Source organism: Phragmites australis, chromosome 18 (assembly GCF_958298935.1).
Source record: "Phragmites australis chromosome 18, lpPhrAust1.1, whole genome shotgun sequence".
NCBI classification, from domain to species: Eukaryota; Viridiplantae; Streptophyta; class Magnoliopsida; order Poales; family Poaceae; genus Phragmites; species Phragmites australis.
In genome coordinates this window covers 13126703-13133752 of record NC_084938.1, presented here as the reverse complement: position 1 = coordinate 13133752, position 7050 = coordinate 13126703, and positions in this window count along the sequence as shown.

The window sequence follows — 7050 nt, the reverse complement described above, 5'->3', positions numbered from 1 at the left end:
TCATAACCGTGAGCACAACTGATATATTAGATTTTACACTTTGCAGAGGTTATCCAGTTTTCCCCACAAGTCATGATTTCCATGTTGTCGTGTTAGCTAGACACTTAACACACGCTAGTGGTGTGTCGCCCGGAAAGTCACTTCAAAGCCGTTACAAAGTTTCATCCAATATGTGCATGCCCACTAGGTTTCACTGTTGTCAAAGTGGTATTCACTCCACCCAGAAGCCCCCTTTTGCGCCTTGTAGTTTCCAGAAAGTTTTCACCATTCCCTTCCACTACACGTCTCATACCACTAACCAAATGGCTCTGGCCTTAGCCGTCCCCACACATCCACTCTTCCATTTGGCACGCACAAAAATTAGAATCCACTAATTAATAGGCTAGGCCTGTCCTATACCAGGTCTCGTGGTTGGTACGATATTTCTTGGGTTGTCGCTCCACGAACCGGTTCTTACTTAGGTTGCTTAAGCAAACACTAAGCCAACATCATAACCATCAACGTCAACAACACTACTTTGCTCAAGGCCTAAGGTTTCATGTTGCTATACCATCTCTAGTATTCCCAACTCATAGTTGCATATTTCATTAGTCATATTTAACCATTAACCCTTCCATCCCCTTGTGCAAAGCTAAGCATAACTACCCATCATATCCATTGCTAACAACTAGGTGACAAGGAAATATATGGAATAGGATACTATAAGTACATAGGATTCCGAATTAACAGCATGCATGTTTGAAATAAAGAACGCATTTAAAAACTGGGATCAAAATGTTCAAGGACACTTGCCTTTTACCCTATGCTGCTCAGTGTTGTCAAAATCTTGGGCTTGAAGTCCCTTGAATTGCTCTGGAACATTATTGACTAATCACGAGAACTACCGACAAACAATACAAAGGAAAACATTAAAAATAACATACCAAACATCATTAAAACACTTTAAAAACACTATGGTTGGGTAGGTAGATTTTAGAAACATTTAGACGCAGGAATCGCCTAAATCGAAGTTAAGATGAAAGGAGAACAGCTTTCGGGAGATGGATTAGACTGAAAAGGAAATGTTGATTTATCGGAACTATCTTCCTATGGGAAAATGCTTTATTGCACAATCACTGTGTCAGGCTTGACAACATTATTGCGCAAGATTCAAGAAGTATAGGGCTGACTAGACTAAGGAGGATGATGTGGTGCTGACTTGGCATGCTATGCAAGTACCGTCTTGGATAAAAAAAAGGGATACGCTGAGGTCTAGTCTCGACCATCCATGATCAAATCGCCGGTGTTATGCTTCTAGGTTAAGGATACTATGGGTGACTCTATGTAGCAGTGGTGGTTCGGGTTTCGTTGAAAACATCAATCGACATGTGGCCACTAACATCGATGTCGGGATTCGATGGCGTTTCAGTGAAACGAGGGAAGCATGGGGTAGAACATGAAAAGACTGACTCAGTAGTGTGGTTGGTTTTGGAAGGGGTCATCCGAGGTAGCGGCAAAACATCGATGACTGCTGCTAGGTTTGGTGGTGACCGGGAACAGATGCAGCAACGAAGATGCTCGCGTTCCCCGAGATTGGCTATGAAATTTGAGAAACCGTTTGAATAGAGATGTTCATATATCCCAAGAACACAATTCTATGGCATGGGTTTTGGTAGATCACCCCCTGAGAGGAAGAACGATCAGCAGAGATGAGACGGGTGATGGATGTGACATGCTGTGGTTGGCGATCCCGTTCCTGTCGTGTCGTTGCACAAACGGGGATAGGCTCCTAGGGTCACATAGAAGACTCATTGGGACACGCCGTGATGTGGTTGGTGCATCCATATGTCTTTCGGATTCACAGGGAACGTGAATACAAAACCAGTGTGTAAGTAGAACGTCTCCAGAAAACGGACAGCGGGCATGTTGGCCTTTGTCTTGGTGTTTTGGCTGCTCTACTGGCCGACCTAGTTGGGAGGGCGTGGGGAACATCATGGGATATGTACCGGTGAAAGGGCATGGCGAATGGTGCACTAATATGCTAGGAACGTTGATGCCAATCGGCTGCAACGCGGCTGTCCACTACGGCGACGACCGTGGTGGCGTAGATCGGGATTTGGCTGGGTCTAGGGCTTGGCTAGGGACTTAGTATGATGGTAAAACAAAGGTAAGAAAGGGGAAGGAGGGTGTTGGAGCAAGAGTTGGTCTTGCCCCAGCAAGTACGGTGAGAGTTTCTTTTAAGGAAGAGACTCAAGCTTGGAGATGAAGTTTACGAGGAAGGAACACCACGAATGTATTGATGGTAGAAAAAATAGATCACTCTGGGAGTAGTATCGCAGCGTGGCTTGGTGTATTTTCACCTCTGTGTCTTTTTTGCTATCTTGCTCGTTCGTTAGCCCAGGCGACCATGGCTCCTATTTATAGGGCCATGAGTAGCTTGGCTTACAAGTTATCATAATGTACAAATATCTGGGATCTGACTGATTTACTATGCCTTATCCTGGATAACTGCTTTCTATCCTATCTGGGAGATAAATATCTATCGTGGTAATTATTGTGGTACCCACCCCCTAAAGAGGGTGAGCCGGTCGCCAACTGCGGCTCGGTGCCGCACTGTTAGGGGTGTCAGGATAGTGTCCATCATACCGGGGTGTCAGAGCGGCATCCACTAGTCTAGGTATTTAATGTCGATCACCTCCTTGCATGCAAAGTATGACTGGTGCTCCACCTCTGGTAGATCTTTCTTGAGGCCTGATGACTCACCCAGTAGCCTCAGGAAGCCGCTCAAGCAGTGGGAGGCTGAGGCTTCAGGAGACTAAGCCTTTGGGAGGATGAGCCTTCGGGAGGCAGGACTCCAGAAGGCTGGGGCTTCTGGAGGCCAAGGCTTTGGGAGACCGAGCCTTTGGGAGGCTGAGCTTTTGGAAAGCCGAGCTGGTTAAGCCAAGGGGCCGTCGGAGGTCCTTAACAATGATCGCCAATAGTAGCCCCTCGTGAGGGTGGCCAGCGGAGCGGTCAGGCTTGCGGTTCCTTCGGAGCAGGGCCTCTAGCGGTCCCTGGCTTGTGGTTGATGGCTCATGGTCCAAGTATTGCTTGGCTTGTCTAGGACGGTTTGACCCGGGTGACCGAGCGATATGCTGGATGACATCAGCGACAGGTAGCATTGAATGTGCCCTGGGGAAAGGAGTGGTCCTGCTCTTTTAGGCGGACATGGGATGCATGTCATCTTGTCGTTGGGGGGTCAAGGGGGTCGGTTCCGCTCCCATGATTTTGGCTTGGCAGGTGAAAGGACTGATCATGCGCCCGCCACCTAGGGGGCAAGTTGCTCCTTATTTGTAGAAGGAGGGGGATTGCTCAGAGCGACCTTTTCACCAACTCCTCGTTCTCATCTGCCTTTGTCTTCAGCGTCTTTTGCTTTGTGCAAGTCATCCTTTGATCCCTGCTCTTCCTCTCTCTTGTAATTCAACGCCTTTCGTCATCCTCCTGTGGTTCATATGGCTGGCTTGATTACCCCGAGTGGAGCCGAAACTCGGGTGGCGAGGGAGATTGCCGGAGTAGCCGCGGCAGGGGACCCTCAGGTGGTGCTGGTTTTCCCATCATTGATGGTCCCGCCGCTAGGGGTGGAGCTCTAGCGTGCCAGCAGAAGTCACCCCCAACAAACCACCGCGCTGGGGGCGTTTGTCATCGGTGATGTGGAGCTCGACTGGATGGTTAGGGAGGGGAAGATTCCCTCCAGAGCTGTCGTTCGGCCTCCGCTGGGCGAGGAGGTCCCAAAGCCCCTGGCCCATGAGGTCGTGGTGTTTGAGGCTTTCTCTGAGACGGGCCTGGGTTTTCCCTCAATGTTGCTGCCTCGAGGAGGTGCTCCACCACTTCTACGTGGAGCTTCCGTAGCTCCACACCAACACCATTGCCCGCCTGGCCACCTTTGAGTGGGCCATGCGGGCAGAGGGGTGTGAAGGGAGGGCGGATTTCTTTGCGGCCCTCCACTTTGCCAGCTGCCAACCGAAGCTGATCAAGGTCAAGGGGATAAAGAGGCCCCTTAGCTTCAGGAGTGTCAACTTCCAGATTCGGCCGCAGTATCGTGATGCCTTCTCAGCGAAGGCCATTAATGGTCGGTGGTATACGAGCTGGTTGCAGCGGTAGTTCTACTACAACGCCGGCCCCGCATTGCCCCTTCGCTCCACGAACTGGGATATTGCGTATGTTCCGGAGCCGGAGACGGGGATTACGGACGACCAGTTTGCCTCACGGCTAGCCCTTCTCCGGAGGGTGGCCGAAAAGATGAGCATGCGTGACATCGTGGAGGAGTTCACCATGTTGCGTATTTGGCCCCTTCAAATGGGCTAGAGCTGCATGTACTCTGGCCCGCCTGTCAGTGCTGGTGAGTTCCCCTTGTAGTTTGGTTTTTGATCTGTTGATGTGAGCCATCTTTTTCTTCCAGAGAGCTGCCTCCCCCTGGAGCACGTGGCGGAGATCGTGGAGGTGATCGTGGGCCCCCTCACTGTCGCGGAGCGGGAGCGGCGGGTGGCCCTAGTACGGAGCTGGGAGCGGTACAACCATGTCTGCTTTTACCTTGGCATGGGGGCTCTGGCATGGCGGGATCCTCCAGAGCCTAAGGCCACTAGAAAACGAGTGTGTTTAGCCCCCACCAATCTGTGCAAGGACACTCCAGGCCCGGCAGCCTTCTACCTCCAGATGCTTGCATACTAGTTCAACGGTCGAGTCGTCGGAGGTGCCCTTGGTTTGCAAGAAGCACCTGAGGCAGGTTGGGAGCATGAGTGACCAGTTGGAGGCGAGGGTCAGTGTGGCGGTGATGACTGAGGAAAGTGCCGGGCCTCACCAGATATTACGGGTCATGGCCAGAGCCGATAGAGAGGCGTGGCCTTTGTTGACTATGATTTCCGTATCATCGGTTCGGACATTGAGGATGTTACGGGCCCTCCTGTAAGAGGTTCAGAGGAACTAGGTGTGGTTTGCTTCGTTAGCCATATCCTGTTTCGGTCGTGCACCAGGATCTTGATTTGTGTTTCTTTGATTTTTTTTGTAGCGACCCTCGAGGTGGATGAGTCTTTAACTCCACCCCCCGAGGCCCCGGAGGCCCAGCAGGGACCGGGGAGTCCTCCAGAGGGGTCTCCGAAGGCTGTCCCGAAGGACGTGGCTTCGTTTCTACGGGGCTCCGAGCCAGCTGATGATCTGCCCTTGGCGGCTGATGCTAGAGATACCATGCCCTCTGCCGAGGGTCCCTTTGGAGCAGTTGAGGGGAGCCCTGGCCTCAGGGTCTTGACCCTGGATGACTTCGTGCTGCGCTTGGTGGCATCAAGGGCCTTCGCTACGGCCTCCTCTCTTCTCCGAAGTGGAGAGGTCGAGCGATCGTTGGCCTAGCGTCCTCTGGAGGAACTGGAGGCGTGGTTGGTAGCGGCGGCCCTTGAGGTCAATAGTATTGGTTACGATTTGCCGGGTCCGGTGTTGGGTCTTCAGTAGCTCATTCTGTCTTTTTCCTTCTTTTGTGGTGCATTGTAGCAAGTAATTTTGACAAGGTCACTGGGAGGTGGGGAGCGCCAAGCTTTTGCCATGGCCTGTGATGAGGTTGATGGCCTTCGCCAGGCCTTGGAAGAGGCTCAAAATCGGGCGAAGTCTGCGAAGGGTCGTCTTCAGGAGGAGATGAAGCTTCTCGAGCACGCAGAGGATGAGGTGCAAAAGGCTACCGAAGACCTCCGGGAGGTGAGGGAGTTTGCCGATGCAGCAAACGTAGCCCGTGTGTCCGCCGAAGGCGACGTTGACACCCTTCGAGCTGCGGTGGGTAAGATGCAGTGAGAGTTGGAGGAGGCTCGAGCATCGAAGGGGGCACTGCATTCGGAGTGTTAGCAGTTAACGGTACTTGCATCGGAGGTGGCCCGGATTACCTTTGATGCCTTTAGCGGCCTTGGGGCTCGGTTCCCGCCATTGCCCTCTGACTCAGAGGCGTCGGTTATGCCGTTCTTCTGGCTTCGGTACGCCACGAACGTCATGATTAGGGCCGTGGAGGTCTATGCGAGGTCCAACGCTCGTGTGGCTACTGCACTTCAGTTGACCTGCTGCACCAAGCAGGGGTTAGTCCCCTCAAAGCACTGGAGCAGCAGGTGCTGGACTCCTTGGTTGAGGCCTTTCGGCCAGAGGCACCTCCGGCAGATATTCACGCAGCCTTGGAGAGCTTCTATCGTGGTGTATGGGCGAAGCATGGCTGGGGTGTCACGTTGCGCTACATGGCCAGTCACAGGGCTTCGGGTGCCTTAGGGGGCCCTCGCCCGGGTTCTTTGTTAGGAGGTCCGATCCTTCACCCGAAGTCTACGAGCGCTTCGCGGCCCTCTGGAGGTTCTTCATCTGGCGTTGTTGCCCCGCCGGAGCCTTGCGTGGATGCCCCAGAGGTGTAGCTCTGCCGTAAGCTGTCTTTTGTTTTCTTTTCTTTCTCGAGGGGGGGGGGGGTCAAGTTTTAGCATGTTGACTACCCCCTTCTGCTTCATGTATATAATCTTTTCCTTTTGATGAACCACTCCTGTCTTCCTGTGGTTTGCCTATGTTGTTTCTGGAATGTTTGTGCCTTTGAGTTTAACTGGAGTCCGATCTGCATGCATAGGTATGGTGACCCGAGGCTGGAGGAGGCCTCGTCCGTATCTTGGATAGTGCCTCCGGGGAGGGATCGAGTGTGTCCGGAGCGTCGGGGGCTACTTTGTTCGTTCGACGGCGGAGTCATTTCGTTATGCCCCGCGATTCCGAGAGGCGTATTGACCCACAAGTTGCCGCCGATGTCTTGGTCAAGGTCAAGTCGAAGGATCCCCTGGTGTCTGCTCCGGACGTATCTTTTGTTGCAAGGGATGACTGGTGTGCGGCCCCAACAGCCCGGGAGGTTGCCAGCTCACGCTTCCTACAATGCTTTGTCCTTCCCCGGGCTTCTGACGGAAGAGTACCCTTGGAAATTCTTGAGTCTATCTTGGGCGAGGTGAAGGTGGAGGAGGTACAGGCCACGGAGGCTTCGCCGGAGGGGCAGGAGGAGGAAGAGATAGACTTCTCGGCCTTCGACTCATATCATTTCCCGGC